General features: G+C 41.0%; 2 long non-coding RNA genes and 1 pseudogene across 4 annotated transcripts; 2 read left to right on the top strand and 1 right to left on the bottom strand.

Annotated features, from left to right (window-relative positions):
- The first annotated feature begins 4,993 nt into the window (after positions 1–4,993).
- LOC130434580 (meprin A subunit beta-like) lies at positions 4,994–6,494 on the top strand (annotated as a pseudogene).
- A 2,570-nt stretch (positions 6,495–9,064) lies between these two features.
- On the bottom strand, positions 9,065–11,639 carry LOC130434174 (uncharacterized). Of its 3 annotated transcripts, none has more exons than XR_008908653.1 (4): positions 11,406–11,639; positions 10,605–10,948; positions 9,792–10,463; positions 9,065–9,701 (listed from the first exon to the last, which is right to left on the bottom strand). It is a non-coding gene; the product is annotated as an uncharacterized LOC130434174 (long non-coding RNA). The 3 variants fall into 3 exon arrangements; XR_008908654.1 differs by having other exon boundaries at positions 9,065–10,463; positions 10,605–10,779; positions 10,863–10,948; XR_008908652.1 differs by having other exon boundaries at positions 9,065–10,463.
- Positions 11,640–14,306: 2,667 nt separating this feature from the next.
- On the top strand, positions 14,307–15,776 carry LOC130434178 (uncharacterized). Its single transcript, XR_008908659.1, has 3 exons — positions 14,307–14,707; positions 15,002–15,095; positions 15,419–15,776. It is a non-coding gene; the product is annotated as an uncharacterized LOC130434178 (long non-coding RNA).
- The last annotated feature ends 3,443 nt before the right edge of the window (positions 15,777–19,219 follow it).

Here is a 19,219-nt window from a genome sequence, read left to right as displayed (position 1 = left end):
GTCCAGCGTAGCGGTGATGGGTCGACCATCTACCCGGACCATCCGCCGAGGGGCTCCCGACGGCACGGTCTGGTGTACCGCACAGCCAGCGAGCCACATAGTTATCGCGGAAGTCTGTTCTGTAGGCATTGGCTCATCCCGTGGTGTGGCTGCTTGGGGTTGATGTACTGTCCTCGAGGTGCCCTCCAGCGATCGCCAACTAGGGTTTCCCCTCCGGGGCCATGCCAGCTCTCTCTCTCCGGCATCTCTGCTACTGATGCCTCTGCCAACTCTACCGCTTCCACGATCTCGCGTAGGGTGGATGGTCCTCTCATGCTGACGGCCATCCGGAAACGTCGGGGTAGAGCTCTTAACAGCCTGTCCACCACTACGTGCTCCGCCACTTGGAGGGCTGAGGGTTCTCCGGTCATTAGCCAAAGATGTGCCAGCCGGGACAGTTGGGCCGCCTGGGTTCTCACTGGGATACGTTCCTGGTACGTCCATTGCTGGAACTTCTGGGCGGCACTGATAGGGGAGAGACCCAACCTGGCGAGGATCTCCCGTTTAAGAGCTTCGTAGTCCTCGCTGGTGGGTGGTCGCAAGGCATGGAAGGCCCGCTGAGCTTCGCCGGACAGAAGTGGTGCTAGGATCCTCGCCCACTCGGCCTGTCAGGCTTCCCTCGTTGCTACCACCTCGAAAGTATGTAAATATGCCTCTATATCATCATGGTCCGTCAGTTTCGTCAACAGCTGATGGGCCGCAGTTCTCGTCTCTGGCAAAGATGTTCGGGCAGCCATACCCTCTCGGATCATACCCAGGGTCTGGTCTGTCTGTTCCTGCCGGCTGGCCAGTTGCTCTGCAAACCATTGCTGGCGTACCACAACTTCCGCCAGGCGTCGGATAACGTCCTCCATCTTGAGAGAGAGAGCTGCACGTGTCCTGCAGGATGCACAGAGAGAGGGAAAATAAAAAAAAATAAAAAATTGTAAGTATCCGGGGTGAGGTAATCGTAGCCATGTGTCGTTGCTACGCCCGCATTCTCAACCAAATGTCACGGGGAGAACAACGACACGGACACAACAGGTACAATAAACGGCCCCGGAGGGTACTTTTATTGATGGTTCTGACGAGACAGGGGAATGCACCAAGGTGATGCCGGTCGAAGGTGCTGGTGATCTCCGGCTAGGGGAAAAGTGGTAGTCGTTCTCGGAGCCTCGTACACGAGTACGCCAAGGGAATATCCGGGACAGCGCTATAGCCGGCAATATGAAACTGGTCGTCCAGTCCGTCCTTCAGCCTTCGGAGTCTAGGAGGAAGACAATACGTGACGTGAGTAAGTTACTCAGTAAGGTTTGTGGAGATCAAGCTCACCTTCCCTCAGAATGCCAACAGCCTTTATAGCTGTTGGGATTGTGCTTTTAACGACCGGCAGGTGCGTCTCGTTGATTTCCCCCGTCTCCATGGCGACGCTGATTGCGCAACGGGTGACTCGTCACATGCGCAATAGGTTGCTTCAAGACAAAGTGTAATGGCAAAATACTGCTTTTCTTGGTAGAGTTGAAATTAGCCAATTTGTACTAATGTTTTTTTTCTGTCTACATTGTTAGCTACATTGTTCGAACATTAAACTAAAATATGTCTCATATGTTACAGAAAATGTTAATGTATTTGTTCTTAAAATGTTAAAGGCAGTAAGCTTTGTCCATAAGCCATTTTTATGTACACTGTTAAACCTTGCTGTAAATTACAGGGCTAATAGCTTTAAAATAGGCAGTGTTTAGCAGTAACATTGGGAATCAGTATTTTACTGAAACATGAGATGCATTTCTGTAGCGCAAATAATATTTTACAGTTAATTACTATATAAACAGATTACAGATAACAGCTATATTATTCAGCTGTAAAATACTGACTTTTTTACTACATTGTCACTAATTGCAGCACTATTTTTTGCCAAGAGTAAGATTTTCAGGCAGAAAACAAAGATTTATGCATTCACACACACGTATGTGCACTGGCTGCTTAATTCTTAACACAAAGGTGTTGCCCCTTTAAGGGCAACCAGGTGTGTGTGATCTCTGAGTTTATGTTCTTTTGCTTGTGCTGTGTTAATCATCTTAGTAACTGGATTTTCAAATATTTAAAAGTTTTTTTTAAATATACTGCAAATGTAGGTAAAGTTAATCATTTCGTATTATGTGCTCTGTATCTTTTAGTTCCAAAAAGCTACCTGTTAGCTAGCTTTTAGGATCTCACAACTTTCAGTATCCCATAGTGTTGAACATTATTTTTTATCAGCAGCTGACCCCACCGCTTGTTTCTTTATTTAACCTGCTTATTTTTTATTGTGTAGTCACATTACCCACAATGTACAGATGCAAACTAGCATCTAAGTCAAGTAAGTAAGTTTCACAGATATGGATGAAAATTAAACCAGGAGTTTAACAGGAGTTAATCAGTTAACTATTGGGCATTTAAGCTTTTAAACATGTATTTTAGACTGGGATTATAAATAAGGCTTGAATATGAATTTAATTTAAAGAAACAACCTCAGGTTTTAAGAATTAGGAACACTTCGGTAATCCATTACTATTATTGCACCACTAAGAAATGTCTAAGAAAACTTCCACAAAGATGTCAGTGGAAAATGAGCTATAGCGTGTTAAGATGTTATGGGGCAATCGTGCCCTAATGGTTAGAGAGTGCTCGTTGCCGGCTCGATCCTCAGGGCCGGCGGGTAACGATTGCGGTACCCTTGACCAAGGCACCTAACCCCTACATGCTCCCCGGGCGCTGCAGTGATAGCTGCCCACTGCTCCGGGTGTACGTGTGTTCACCACTTGCTGTGTTTGTGCTCACTAATCACTGGATGGGTTAAATGCAGAGGTCACATTTTGAGTATGGGTCACTTTATTGGAGTTTTGATGGTGAGCCTCATATTTCAGGAGATACACTTCTTACTTCATCAAAGTGGATGATCAGCATTGAGGGGAAAGTGACACATTGCATTGATGAGGAGCTAGATTTTGCTGCAGCACTCTCTGTTCTTTTTGCTTGCTTTTATGTTTTTAATATTGAGTTCCAAGAGTCAGCCAGTGCCACACTAGAGCTCATTCAAAGGTAAGTGTTAAAAGAGACATTACTTGCACAGTAATGATTTTAATTATATTCTATCATGACTGTATTTGTTGTTGTTAGTGTTTTTTTATGATTCTGTGTTTGATTTGTTACTAACTGATGAAAATCATTTAATTTTCAGATTCTTTGTGAGGATTAATCCTGAGGGGACAAAATGTGTTGCAAAAACTTGAACCAGCCGCAAAACTGGCTCATCTGTAAGAAGAAATGTTCAAACCCGCATGTTCATACTTTTTTGCAGCGGCTCACCGTATTTGAGTGGAAAACATTTAATTAAGTTAGTGCAAGCAAAATTTATTAATACAATTATTGGAACGCATAAAGAGGTCATTTAATTTGTGCTGAGTTACAACCAGTTTGGAACAACATGCTAAACCAAATCTACAAATGATTGGTATTGTTTTTGTTTTGATTATTTATGTTTTTTTAATACTTTTCATTTTATTTAAGATTTTCCTATTTTCAATGTATTTGAGTTTCTTGTGTAAAAAAGTAAGTGAATATTTTAGTTTTTTGGTCACATGTATTTTTGTGACTACTATTTAATGTGCAAAGTTTTGTTGAAAATATGTTTAATGAATTAATATGTGAAAAAGAAATGTTGTTTATTTATATATTTTTATATTGTAAAAGAAAATAGAATGTATTTGGTTAACATTTTGACTGGTCTTTGCCATACACACCATATCTACAATACAGTGTTATTATTTTCTATATTTTCCTTTAATTTTATTTATACTTATTTATACATTGCTGTACACTAGCAGTGGATGTTTTATTTCAGAATAACATTCAGTTTTGTTGAATTATGTAATTTGTTTAATTGTCGCATGTAACTATGAATTTTCTTCTGTTTTGTGTGCATGTTTTGTAATAAAGTAATAAAGTAATAAATGACGTTTGCAGCATTTTTGATGGAGCAGAATGGCTAATAACATTAAATACACAGAATGTATATGTAGTATTCTACTGTGATTGCATTGGATTACAGTAAATAACTATCACTACTCTTGCCAGTTATTAGCTATTATTCTTGATTTACAGTAAAATACTAACAAAACTGTTGCCAGTTAGTCACCGTAAAGTCTCAGTTACAGTAAAATACTGGCAACACTGTTAGTGTACAACACCTATTCTGTTCTTCTATCTCCAATCTCCATATTCTGTGATTTTAATTGTTGTGCCATAATTGATTATTATCAGCCACCCTTTATGTTTGTCACTGGGTTTTGCAAATATCTAAACCAATATACAGTAATAAAAAGTGTTTTCAAACTACAGTGTTTCTTCCATATTATGAAAAACAGCGAATTTGGACATATGAGGTTTCAAAAGGACAGTGATGAGATAAACTTGTTTCCTAAACATCTGCCAATATTGCATATTTTACATATTTTGACCATTTTGGTTGTTTCTGAAAATAAATGCATATATTTGCATTTAAACTTGGGAGAAATGTTGTCACTGAATTACAGAATGAAACTAAAATCACCATTTTGCCTCAACACGTACCTATAGAAAGTAAATCAGAAAACAGAAAATAATTTTGAAGAGTTATCTTCATTTTCTGTGGCTCAAGTTTTACTCTGTACATTAACATTAAAAAGCACTTTATTCATGATCCATAACTCTTAATGCACTTCTATCATTACTTTTGGCATCACAAACTGCTTGGCTTGTAAGTTGCTGTATTTACTTAACAGTGATTTGTTTTATAATGTTGTTATGGGGGCACTTTGGTCTTCATGATAATAAGTTTATTGATACCATAGAGCGCCATAAAGAAACTATTATTCATTTTTGCCCCGTGGTAGCTTCTTTTTTTCAAAGCAGCATAATATGACTTTCATAACTTTCATAATGAGGTATGGCAAATATGAAGTTTGGCTTTGCATTGTCCGATAAAAGTTTTCACTTGCCAGGTTTCGGGTACTTCATGCATTTCAGCACATTGACAGGAAATCACGGAGACAAGGCGTACCTGGAGAGTCGTCTCTTTTACCCCACCAGAGGCTTTCAGTGCCTGCAATTCTATCATTACAACAGCGGGGGCGATGATGATCAACTAAACATTTGGGTGCGTGTGTACACCGACGACGAATCCAAAGGAGACCTGAGATTGGTTGAGGCGATAAGTGGTAATAAATCTTAAATATCCAATAAAACGGTTAAGTTTTGATATAATGAATATATCTTTGAATCATGAGCAATGATCTGTATTTTACTATTTAGGGGGTCCTATAAACTCCTGGGAGCTGTACCATGTGAGCCTACAGGTCTCTCAAAAATTCAGGGTGGTGTTCGAGGGGGTAAAAGGACGTCATGCATCAAAAGGGGGTCTGTCTCTGGATGACATCAACCTCTCTGAGACGCAGTGTCCTCACCACACTTGGCGAATTAGTGACTTTCCAGCCTTCTCGCCACAACCCCAGTGGGTTCCAAAATCTTCAGTCCACTCTTCTTGTCCAGGGAAGGTTACTCTTTTCAGGTTAGCCTGTATATTAACGGGAAGACAGATAGCCCAGATAAGCTGGCAATCTACTTCCACTTGACTTCCGGACCTTATGATGAGCATCTCAAATGGCCGTGTCCATGGCGACAAGCTTCCATGGAGATGATGGACCAGACTCCAGACATCCAAAAACGCATGAATAACCAGAGGATGGTCACTACAGATCCAAATAAGACCTCCACTGATTGTAAGATTAAAAATGTGGAGTTCTAAAGCAATAGTGCAATAGATCATAGTGCAGCAGACACCATTGTTGTCACCTTTATGGTTTCAAAAACAACATATTCTCTTTGTGCAGCTGCAGGTAATGTGGAATATTACTGGGATGACCCACGAAAAGTTGGTAGTCTGGTCACTGACTCCAATGGCAATTCATACTATCGGGGGCCAGGTTACGGCACCAACAATTTCATCACGCATGATCACTTCAAGAGCCGAAGCTTTATTTAAGGAAATGACGTGATCTTTCTCCTGTCTCTTGAAGGTTTGCTTTAAGATGTTTTATTAGAAAACCAAAAAATTTTTCCCACAACACGCAAAGTACATACCACACTGGTAGGTGAACCGTGGTTAACGTTTGATAGTTTTCAATAGATGGACAACTGGACTTTTGAAGCAACAGCTTGCAGACTTTGGGATACCAGATATCAGAGATCTGAAACAAGCAAATGACGATTCTGTGACAGCTTCCAACTGCAGTTCAACAGCAACGTTGGCGATAAGCGTCTTTGTAGCAGCTGCCATGTTTATGGCTGTCGCCCTGGGCGCACTGTACTATGTGCAGAGAGTTCGGAAAAGACAGATGGAAAGAGATGGAGAGGCTGAACCAGAGAGGACCGATGGCTGTGAGTGTCCACATGTATAGCAAATGATATTGTTTGATTCTCTCCCAATACTATGACAAGTGTAACATTATACTTTGGATATACATCTTATATTTGTATTAATGGTATACTTACTCCAATTGTTTCTGATTTTTTTTACAGAATCCTAAACATAGCCCAAAATACCCAAGGATGTGGACTAAACATTAAACTACGCGATCTCATTGCAGAAGACAAAAATTGTTAAATGCAATAACTAAAAGAAATGTGAATAAATTTCCCTGGAACCTGTGAGAGTGCAGCAGATTATCGGAAACATCACCAATTGAAAGAAAATTTCATTTTGACAAAAATAAATAACTTCCATCATTGATGCCCACAGTTTATTTTTCTGAATGTGTAACAAATAGGGGCTGTAATATCAAAAGTTATTCAAATAAATGAAAATGCCATTTCCCAATGCTCCTCGTCTTCCCTCAAATGAGGAAAACTACATTATCTGATACCATGACCCAGTTGTCATCCTGCATGCATTCAAGCAGTAGATTAACCTTATCCTGGTCAATCTCCTCTTCCTGGCCTTTATTAATGCGAGTCAGAAGCTCAGGCTCGGCCACAGACAGAGACCTGGTCACTTTAAAGGCTTTCAGCAGAGCAGTCTTAAACACTTTCATTCTGTAAAGTCATAAAAAACTATTATTTCAGAACTGTTTGAGGACAATATTGGCCGAGGTTACAGTATATGACAGGGAAAGTGAAGGGGATACTGATATACCTGTCTGAGCTGATGTCACCTTCATTCCTCTGAGATGCTGGCTTGCTCTTCTGACTAGATTGATCTGCCAAGGAAGAAATGGTAAAGCTGGTCATATATGATACACTACATTTGCTACGAATATGGTTGCCTCAGAGACTCCAATTCGCCAGCAGAGGGCGTTGTCCCCAGAGTTCTAACTAGACTCCTTTTTCCAGTAACTATAGCACCACTGATTACACCTGCACCTATTGCTAATAATCCAGACTTTGCATTATATTCCCTGTGGTTGAGTCACATTTGTGCGCAGTCTTGTTTTGCCCCGGTTGACATTCATGAGCGCTTTTGGATTACTTTGTTTGGATCGTGACTTTGACTTAGAACTTTGGCTACCTCCTTAACCCCCACCTGTATATATACTCCTGAACGTCATCTGCCTGCCCTGACCTTTATATTGTTTAACCCTTTGCTTCCATTAAAACTGCGTATGGATCCTCAAGCTTCTGTGTCCGAGTCCTCGTTACAACATTTCACAGACCTTAGATTTCTTTGACTTTCTGTTTTTCTGTTTTGGCTTTGGAAAACATACATCTTTTTCTCTTTCTCCAGAATCTACAACATCAAATTACCCTTAATTCAGATACATAACAGAGTCAAACGTGTGTTGAAGTATAGGCTATGCAGGATCGGTTCTGGAAGATTTCACAGGTTACCATTTTTAAAAAAAGCGAACTGCATCTCCCTAGGCAGGAATGGGCAGAATTTATGATATATGTATTTTTAACAGTAGCGAACCCTCATGGTCCCCAGGGCCATTGGTTATCAAGTAATTTGGTCATCAAATTGTTAGTTATTTATGATTTAATAGGCCGCCGTGCTTCAATTCATTCTGGCAGCCGATGTGAGCTTAATTCGAGACGGGTGATTTTGATTTGTCAGTCTTAAATTTTACATATTGTGCATAACAGTAACATCTTATCAGGTAAATGGTAAATTTACTGCATTATTTTCCAAACGTTTAGTTCACTGTAACGTTACCAGTTTAATATTAAGATTTGTTTTAATCATAGTTAAATCTCTGGTGAATATCTGTTTACTCTCCGCTAGTGTAGGTTTTTCTTTGCTGAGAGCACTGTCGCTTTTTAAACTGGTGTTCTGTACTATTGTTTGTGTTGGTTTTATGATCAGAATGGGAGGCAGTGTCGGTCATGGGTGTGTGCAACTCGGTCCATTATTCTGTTGAAGAGCACATACACGCGGCACACCGATCATAATGCACGTTTGTAAAAATGATTTGTATTGCGTGTTATTTTGGCGATAACGGTCTGCCTGTGCTGTTTGGCTTGTTGCGTTTCAAGTCTAAAGTAGTATTGCAAATGTATCATGTGGTAAGTGTGATGGTAAAATTTTGTATACGCACTTCTATAGGGAAGCACAGTAAAGTAAAATAAGGTCAAGTGTATGGGTTCGAAGGGGGGTTCGGGTTGCGCGTGAGCAGAGGGCCAAGGCTCAAACGTCATTTAATATAATGATTGACGCGATGATGAACTCCAGTGGTAGAGGTCACCTAGCGGTAAGAGCCCCCCGTTTGTTCCAATAAAAAGTCAAAATGCAGTTATCTTTAGGCAATTGAAGAAAGTAAACCAGTAAACCTTTTCGGATGACCCCCAACACGTGTTGCATCTGTGAAACAGGCATACTGTAGCTTCTAAACGTGATTTGTAATCCATGTTCTAGCTTCGCTAGAAGTCGCAGGCCATGTTCACAATGAACAGAGAGTTTGCTTTTTCAGTACGTGTACATCCAGGTGCTGTTGATTTCATTGGTTAGGTGGTGAAAAGAATACCAACACACCTGTATACAAGAAAATATCTTTATTTGGAGGCGTGCGCTTTCGTGATTAAAGCGCTACAGCCTCTTAAAACATCACTGGGATTCAAACTCATTTAAATACAGCAGATTACCAAAAATGTCAATTTGTGTTTTCTTCACTTTCTAGGGGAATGTTTAAGATTCACACAAACATGAAGTCCACCTTTTCCCCCACGTTGAGATGATCAATAATAAACATGGCAAATGTGGAATCAGGATCGCTATCAAATCCATCCCTGGAAATCATTCATGAATACTTTTGTTTCACAGAGTTGGGTTAATGTAAGCAGGATTAGAAAACGTTTACAATTGTTTTACTTTTGTGAGGTCACGTCTAAAAAGTGGATTTGTGAATAATTGCATTTTATATGCACTGATCGGGTCTATCAAATCAGTTTAAGGCAAATATTTTCCTGTGTGTAATACCACGAAACAAAGATTTTCATCCGTCCCACGTTATCCTGCATTAAAGCGACGGTTACACGGTTACAACGGTAGTCAAATAATCAATGCTGATTCATCAGAAAAAATGGTAACGTATCAACAAGCATCATCGCTGTCTTCTTGGTTTTTATCCAGTACACCAGAACAATGGAATGGCTGTCACTCCCACATCCGTGACCTGCGGTGAGAATAAAGGATGTTATGTGTCGAAGGCTGTATGGCCAGTGAATTTCCATCCATGTCTTTAAACGGCATGATGGTGATGTACAGATCAGCGTGATCCTTTCCACCTGCACAACACGAGGTGGTCTCCTCCTGCCAGATTTACCCTGTCTGCAGTCTGGTGCCTGAAAGAAGTCCGTTAACTTTTATGTATTGGCCAAAAGCCATTTCGATAAAGACGGCCGCTATAAAGACGTTACTCCATTAAATGGTCTCAAAATGCAATTTTAGTGGGGTTCATTTTCCTCCGGCAACACAAATGGCAAAGGGATTGAGAAACTCATACACCTGTTTGTGTGTCAATGCGCAAATCTCTTCCTCCATGGTAGCAGGCGACCCACTGACAGCCTCTGGGTCCACACACATACCGTCTGGTACGTCTTCATCGGGCTCTGCCGAGGAAACCCCTGTGGTCAACTTAATTAAACACACACACGCGCGCACACACACACACAAACATGCAAGCACACAAACACGCGCGCGCGCGCACACACGCACACACACACACAAACACACCCTGAAAAATAAATACAGTACGGACATCCAGTCTGGCTGTGGATGTGGTGACAGAAGCGGTGATCCAGTGACCCGTCCAAAGTGTTGGAGATGTCCACCTGGTCTGAGTGATGAAGAACGGTCAGGATAAAGTGTGTACAGAGACCCCTGTTTCCTCTCCATCACGGCCGGTGGCAGTTCCATTCCCATGGTAAACGACAGGCTGGGGGAAACGTGGGTATAATAAAATGAACTGCAATACATTACACTTTTACACCACTATACACTTAGCATAAAGCAAAACCTAATGCACTGTTCTAGTGTAGAGTCTCCCACATAAATGGTACTTTTTTTGAGTATATACCTGCAAAGTACCACCCTGCTTATCTACTTTTCCATCACTGAAGCGAGCGTTGGGTTTTTCCTTGTCCAGCTGGGCAGCTGTTGTAATGGAGTGCATGACCCGTTGAAAAACGCAAAGCGCATTCCCCCGAGATGACGTAACCGCCTGATTTTCGCACCACAGAGCCTACAGGTTTCTCCGGGACAGCAAAAACACACAATGCTCTTCTCAAAGGCGCTTGGATCTCATAAAATACTGACAAACTTTCTGATGCCTCACCTGTAGTGATACTCTCCTCACGACCAGACGGGACTCTCGCCGAATTCATTCTTTCCTGGGGGGTGTTCTCAGGGATGCGGGAATGTCTTGAAAAAACGAGTGTGCATTAGAAGTGTGTTTGTCAAACAGTTACACAACAGATTTATATTAGGTTAAGTGTCCCTTTCCATTTTGAGCACATACCAGACATGGACTTTTAAAGGTTGTAAACGCTCGGGAGATCTTGTCAAAAAGAGGAAGTTAAAGGAATAAAGACACTGACAAATAAAGTGTTTGTGTATGGTGTATTGTGTTTTATTTTCATTGATCTACCACCACGTATAAACAGACGTTGAAAGCCACACATTTTACCGTGAATGATTTATTTCATCATTTTTCTTAGACAAGTGAATTGACTCGGTCACCATTCACGATAAGCACACATTTGTGCCTAATCTTATCCTTAATAATACAAGCCCAAAAACGGCTCCGTTATTGTCTCGTCGGCACACTGCTGACGTTATTGCGAACAGAATCACACGTGTGATGACGGGTCTTACTTACAACCCCTCCTAGCCTCGAAACCGCCATCGGTCCGGCGAGGGAGAGACGAGCTCGCAGCCTCTGCGTGCACACACAGCTCTCCCTCTAACAGCTGGCCTCCGTTACACGAGAAATGACAGATTTTTCATCTACAGCGGTGTTTTGTGGTTTGCATCGGTGGATCCTTTCGCTCAAAAGTGCCCGCCGTTCGAACTGTAATGTTGTTTAGCCATTTCTACGTGTGCATTGCGCTCTGTCTTCTTCTTCTTCTTCTTCGCAGATAGGTTGTAGCTAGAAGGGATGCAGCTACGGCCGGAAGTGGTGCAACATCTCGCCATAGAATTCCAATAAATTACATTAGCTAACCTCTACGCCTACTCAAACCCTAAACCTAACCTTACAATACTACAAAATATAAATCAACTGTTTATGTACTGAAATATGTAACGTGTTGATAACGTTAGTCTATGAACATTTGACACTACGACCTGTACAAATAAAAACAAATGATTGCTTCCATTGTGTTACGTGTGATCTTTGACCTTACGTCCGTCCAGTACGTTAGGTGACGTGACGTGACGTGACGTGCTTCGGCTCGTTGCCGTTGTATCAGAGTTGGCTTTAAAGCCTTACGTGTGAATCCATTTGTGTGTGAGGGCTTCCAACGACGGTCAACTGGTCATAAGACAAACACAACACTGTGTATTTACCACGATCAATCTATACTTTGTTAAAGCACTGCTTGGTCTGCAGTTGGAGCGTTGCCATTGGCTGTTGGTTTGAATAATTAATGAGGGAGGTCTGTCACAGTCGTTCTTTAACGATTTTCGTCTATAAATATCATTGTGTTTCGAGTTGCGTTTTGAACAATAGGGTGTATGATAAGGGCTCTGTCGGGATCGTGTTCACAACGTTGGACGTTCATTGAAGTTCGCCCCCTACCGTCGTCGAAAGTAGCAGTGCCGATGGGAGGTATAAATAGCAGGCGCGCGAACTGTTGTATCGGCTGGGCCAGAGAGCGTCGCCTCGGCCAAGCCAACATGCTACTAGAGTCGCTAGCTGAGTGGCGCGCTATTGCACCTCTGACCCAGCCCCTGGTGCCGTCGGTACGCCGATGGGCATCAGGTTTTGCTTCTTGCAAGTGTATAAAAGTCACAGGTTATTGTTTAACCTATACTTTATTTAACCTATTCAACGGCAAGAAGTGAAGCCGTCCCACCGGAAGTAAGTCGAGTCCCCTGCTGTAGTCATTTATATAAGAAAACTCAGCAATATAAAGGAACTCGGCAATAATCTTAGAAAAAACGCCACGCAGTGTGTAAACCTCACTCTCTGACCCACCAACCGAGACGCTCTTGAGGCTGCGGTCTTTCGCCTCCTCGTTAGAGTTTCCGCCCGTCTCCCGTCCGGACCGACGTCGGTTCGAGGCCCGCGCAGAACAGGTTACGTATGCAGCTTGTGTTTTTGGAACAAAACGTAGAAACATATGAAGAGATTGGTATTAAAATGAGTTATCACATCAAGTTTTTCTTCTTGTGCGTTCTGATTAATATCAATCAAACTGCAGTTGGTTTGTTTTGATTTAAGCCATATGACTTTAAGAAATAAGAGAATCTGGTTTACTGAATGAGCATTGAGGAGGAGAGCCCTACTCATAAAATGTCCTTCTCGTGCATTTCTTTTTTCTCTATTTCCTCAGAATATTTGTCATTCTTATTGCTTCTTTATTGCCTTTCTTCCCGTGCCTTGCTTAATTTCCGTTTATTTACATCAATCACTGCCTTAATGCAGTATACAAACAAAGAGTTTGGTTCCAAAATGAGATCACTCGGTTCTTTAAAAGATTTCTAAAATCGTGTTTGTCATGATGTTTTGGGTGTTTTTTATTGAACTACATTTAAAGTTTCTAAATATATTCCATTTTGTTCTTATAAAAAAGCATACATTTAAGATAGTTATAGAGGTTCATGTACCTCTCTGATTTGAACAAAGGCTATAGGCCTCATAGGACGGGCACCAAGCAGATATGGACCTGACATCTGCTTAGCATTAAACACACACAAATGCTTTTGAAAACACTAGTTGGTACCATTCACAGACGAACACAGTATACGCTATTGTATTGATTTAAGCACATGTTTACCCCTTAAATACACTAAACACTATGCCAGGTATAGTAAATGACAACGTGCAACAATGTGCCTTTCGTTTTAAGATGGTTGTATGTGCATTTCTTTTTTAAGCTTTTAAAAGGTTTTGCCACAGTTAAATACTGATATTTGGAGCTTGACGTGTAATTGTGGAAGGTCAGAAAAGGATGGACTAACAAAAATAGGTGATGCCATGTGAAACCTGATTTAAACCTGGTCTAAACGGTGAGAACAACGTGAGAACAATGTATAAAAGATGGAGTCAGATATGCACTGGTCAGACATCTTCAGATGAACTCTGTATATCTCACTTTGACTTGTTCGAACAAATTCAAGATTTAAACCCTTGAAACTTGGCTTCTTGGTCTTTGTGATTCCTCACAACATTTGATGATCGATTTCGCCACACCAACTGCGCCTCCCTTCACTAGCTGGCCTCCGTTACATACGGTATATATCAGTTCAAGAAGGTTACTGCAAGAGTTAAGTGAAAAACTGTGTGTGAAAAATAAGCTTTCTTCAAGGCACTCCCTAAGAAATTCAGTTTAGCACATTAACGCATGTGAATTGGAATGGAATATAAAAAATGAACGTGAGGTGTAATCTCGTGTTGGAACCAGTCTCTTCATATGTATATTCTGTTAAAAAATTAGGCCATATTCACATATTTGTTAATGGAAGCTACTTCAAGAGTTAAGTGACAAAGCCAAATGCAAAATAAACCTGTTTTTTAAGGCACTCACCAAGCAAATGTGGTCTGAGATCAGCCAGTGTGCTTGAACCTAAAGATAAGCTTCATTCACCAGCTAAAAACACAAGTATGAAACCGTGCCATCTAGTGGTGAAGGGTGGTAAAGGGAAAATGAAATGAAGCGAGATTGGGTGCTTCTCAATATCCATCCTTGTCTCCTCGCTCCTCTATCCTCCATCCTATGACCCGGAAACCGATCGAGCTCAGCCATATTGAAGGACATCTCAATTCTCTAATTGCACCCGGAGGAGTCGAGGATCGAGGAGGGAGGAGGCTTCCTGAGGAGTCATGAGCGAGGATACAAGGGTGTATCCTATGCGGAAGTTGTTTATTGCCTAAACGTGTCGCACGTATAAATTCTCCTCCCACTTCACATCTGCTCCAAGTGCTTACCATGGCAGAACATTCAAACACACATAAATGTGAGTATTAAGCATAAAGTTATTGTAAATGTACTTTTTTTGACGGTGCTTTTAATTTCGATGTATAAAGTGTACTTTTCAGCACAGTTTTAATGATTTTTATTATGTTTCTTGATTTTACTGGCTTATTGCTATTAAATGTGATAAATAGGGAATAGAGAATGATCTTGATTTAGGCCTGTAGTTAATTTGATTTAATGTGTTGATAACACTGTATATTTGTTTATGCCGGTTAATATGCAACACATTATTATTTCGAACTGCTTCACTGTGGTGTAAAATTCTTTCTTACAGGGACTGATGAGGAGACTGAACAGTTAATTAAATTGAGGATGGAGCTGGATTCCGACTTCACTGGGAAGAGGAACAGTGCCAAAAAAGCCTGGATGTGAGTTCTGTTCCACCAGACTGCATGGAAAATCATTTTGTTTTCACTTTGTTTGATTAATGCAGTGAGGTTTTAGATAATATTTATCATAATATTATTACACTATCTTTGTCTTTGTTTGAGTAAAGAATTTGTTGATTTTTATTGTGTAAGTAAAGTTCTTCAGAGGATTGGTTTGGAATTATAACACCAAACCAAATTTCCAAAAAATGGGACAATTTAAAAAGAAAATATAAGGTACAAACTGAATGCATGTATTTATTTCATTTTGTGTGAATTTTCTACCTGCTAGTTTAATAGAAAATATATTTATTTTATTTTAGGAGCTCCGCTGTCCTCCTACGGGAACGGAAACAGATAGTGGGGAGGCCACAGCAGCCACATGGCCGTGGTTTTCTGCGATGCATGAGGCTATTGGGAGGAGGCCGTCTATTGAGCCTCCCATTCTGATAGACTCATGCGACGCAGAAGTCACTGGCAGTTCTGCTGTGTCCAATGAGCCTGGCTTGTCACCATCTGCATCTGTGGAGGAAAGAGAGGAGGACTCCACAACCTCCGCGCTGTCTGGCACAGGCAACTTTAACAAGGAAAGACCCTGTACTTCTTCGGGTCCTCCGCCACCTAAAAAGAAAAGAACCAACAGAGTGCTAGATTTTCTAGAAACGGAGACAGAAAAGGAGGAGGAACGTTTTCAAGCCACGCACGAATTAATGCAATCTACTTCAAATAGGTTCCTTGACCTTTTTGAACAATTGATTAAAAAAAGTTGAACACAATCTCTGTTTGTTTGTTTGTTTGTTTGTTTGTTTGTTTTTGCTTTGATCATTTGTTTTCCATTATGTGCCTTAATAGACAATTTATGGTAAACACAGTTGCCACATGAGTAAAAAAAACAAAATTACTGGTGTAATTGGTAAACATGTTTATTTACATTAAACTATTGTATCTATTGGTGATGTGGGTATTGCAAAAAATGTAATGCATGAGGCTAGAGACACAGGGATTTTTTTTCCTCCATACACAATCTGAACCTTAACCTCGTGTGGAGCAAAATTTGTCTTTATGTGTCTACAAATAATGATGTTCATTTAACTCTACCGGATGCACCTGAGGAGCTGAGAGTTTTGCTGCCAGATTATCACGCCACACATTCCCACTACAGACCCCTCTCACTGGACAGGGTGGAGGTAAACCAACATCATCCACCACTTCAGGGGCTTCAATCATGTCTCCTGTTGTCAGACAAATGTTATGCAGAACTGCACACGCCATGATAACTGTTGGGGTTAAGGTGTTGTCCACCTCAAGAGACTTGAAAAGCAGGGACCTCCAGCGTGTTTTCATCATTCCAAACACCCGCTCAATTATGGAGCGAGTCTTGGCATGGTAGTGATTGAAGCGGGCCTGCACTCTCCCTTGCACTGGCTCCCAGTATGGAGTAATAATGGCCACAGGATGAATGATGCAGGGGTAGCCTCCATCCCCCAAAAGGAAGTGTCCTTGTGGAGGATACAATGCATCTTTATACATCTTGCTGTTTCTCAGGACTCTAGTGTCGTGGACAGAACCAGGATATCCCACAAAAACATTAAGGAACCGGCCCTTCCCATCACAAACTGCCTGCATCTGAATGGATGGGAAGAGTTTTCTATTGATGTAGTCCTGGCCAGTGGGTCCAGCGGGGGTTTTTATGCGGACATGAAGTCCATCTATAGCACCCACACACTTGGAGAAGATAGGGCTGTTAGGCAAATTTTCAAAACCAAGGACAACCTCATCAAGGTCTTGTGCATCTGGGAACTGAATGACCTGCTGGCGCAAGGCTGCAATCTTTATGGTTCCTGTGTGAACCAGCCTACAAACAGACGATACAGTCACCTGAAAGGCCCGGGACACCACACTGTATGACAGACCATGTGCTGGCCAGTACACAGTTATCAGTGTGGTTATGAGATGTCCCCATCCATGTGCTTCATCTTGTGGCAGCAAGAGTCCCGGTTGAGTCGAAAGTCCACCTTGAGGTTCTGCCTACCACCAAGTATAATTTTAGCAGTGGGACGGTGGCATTTATTTCAGTATAACTCGGAGTAGCTGTTATTTTAACCTGTAATTAAGAACAACGTAGAGTGCTGTGAATCTGAATTAAAAAAATAAAACCAAAACATACAGTATGAGCTCAAAGTATTTTTAACAATACCTTAGCTAGGAGTAGGACACAATGACGGAATCGTGCTTTGCATCTGCTCGAACGACGCTGTCCATGTTGTCCAATTTGGTGAAGAATGTGGTGTAATGATAGGGCACAGGATATACCTACTATCGTTTTCATCGTAATTGTAGATGGAAATGTTTAACCCAAATTGATTTATATACAGAATACACACCTGACTCTTATTAAAGTCCAATGATGATGTAATGGAATCAACAAGAATCACTAGGCTAACAAGTAGCGTTGTAAACAACTTATCCATGTATGTTTGCAGAAGCATACAATATAAATAATTATATCTTATGTTCAAGAATCCCGATGTTCAAGCTAAATCCAGCGGTGTAGAGTCATCATTAGTTGACGACGCTTTGAAGTGACGCTAAAGAGCGAGGATATATCATTTCACTTGCTTCGATTCCTGCGTCCTAGCGTCTTTTCCTTGCTTCCTTCTCTCGCATCCTGAAGAGGTGGAGCTAAGACACGAGGAAAGGAAGCGAGGAAAGGAAACGAGGACGCACAAATAAGAATTGAGAAGCACCCATAGTATCAGATTATCGGTCAGTTTACGTGGAAATAAAAGGCAGTGTAAAAAGAGATATAAACGACTTACTGCGTTGATTAATAACACTTTGTTAAAAGTGCTGCGCAAACAAATGTTTGAATGTTGTAAGGCGTCACACAAAGAGACTGTAAAAATGTCACCATTCCATAATTATTAGAATGATTGACGCGATAACGACCTCCAGCAGTAGAGGTCACCTGGTGGTAAAAGTCACCCGTTTGTTCCAATAAAAAGTCAAAATGAAGTTATCTTGAGGCAACTGAAGAAAGTGAGGATTCAGTAAACCTTTTCGGATGACTCCCAACACGTGTTGCATCTTTGAAAGAGTAAAACGGGCATACTGTAGCTTCTAAACGTGATTTGTAATCCATGTTCTAGCTTCGCTAGAAGTCGCAGGCCATGTTCACAATGAACAGAGCGTTTGCTTTTTCAGTACGTGTACATCCATGTGCTATTGATTTCATCGGTTAGGTGGTGAAAAGAATACCAACACACCTGTATACAAGAAAATATCTTTATTTGGAGGCGTGCGCTTTCGTTATTAAAGCGCTACGGCCTATGAAAACGTCACTGGGATTCAAACTCATTAAATACAGCAGATTACCGAAAATGTCAATCCAGCGTTTTCTTCACTTTCTCGGGGAATGTTGAAGATTCACACAAACATGAAGTCCACCTTTTCCCCCAAACCCGGTGTCACAGAGCATCTTTAAAATCATAGATAGGTTTTCAAATCAACACGCATCCCCGTTATAATGCGCATTCCTGGTACTATCGTGCACGGTTCGCGTTCTTTCAAACGATCGTTTGTTTAAAATAGGATTACCTATTTTATTTAGATTTCACGAAGCCATCCGTCATATCATTTATGAACCCTTTATGTCTCAACCCTGGGACGTGACTTCTACTTTTTCTTTTCCAAAACTGCTAATGTGAAGTCTCAGCCTGCATTAAGAAGATCTTTTTTACTTAAAAATAGGTCTCATTTTGATTTTAACAAGACATCAACAATGGAAAACAGCATCTGTAGTAAGCCATCGTTGTCATTGCATTATTAAACCATATAACAGTGACTGATGGGCTCACTTCGACACCTCTGTTTGCCAGCAGCACGTTGAGATCATCAATAATAAACATGGCAAATGTGGAATCAGGATCGCTATCAAATCCATCCCTGGAAATCATTCATCAATCAATACTTTTGTTCACAGAGTTGGGTTCATGTAAGCAGGATTAGAAAACGTTTACAATTGTTTTACTTTAGTGAGGTCACGTCTAAAAAGTGGATTTGTGAATAGTTGCATTTTATATGCACTGATCAGGTCTATCAAATCCGTTTAAGGCAAATATTTT

This window comes from Triplophysa dalaica, chromosome 13, assembly GCF_015846415.1.
Source record: "Triplophysa dalaica isolate WHDGS20190420 chromosome 13, ASM1584641v1, whole genome shotgun sequence".
NCBI classification, from domain to species: Eukaryota; Metazoa; Chordata; class Actinopteri; order Cypriniformes; family Nemacheilidae; genus Triplophysa; species Triplophysa dalaica.
Note: the sequence above shows the minus strand (reverse complement) of the source record. Positions and strands in the feature narration are given on the sequence as shown.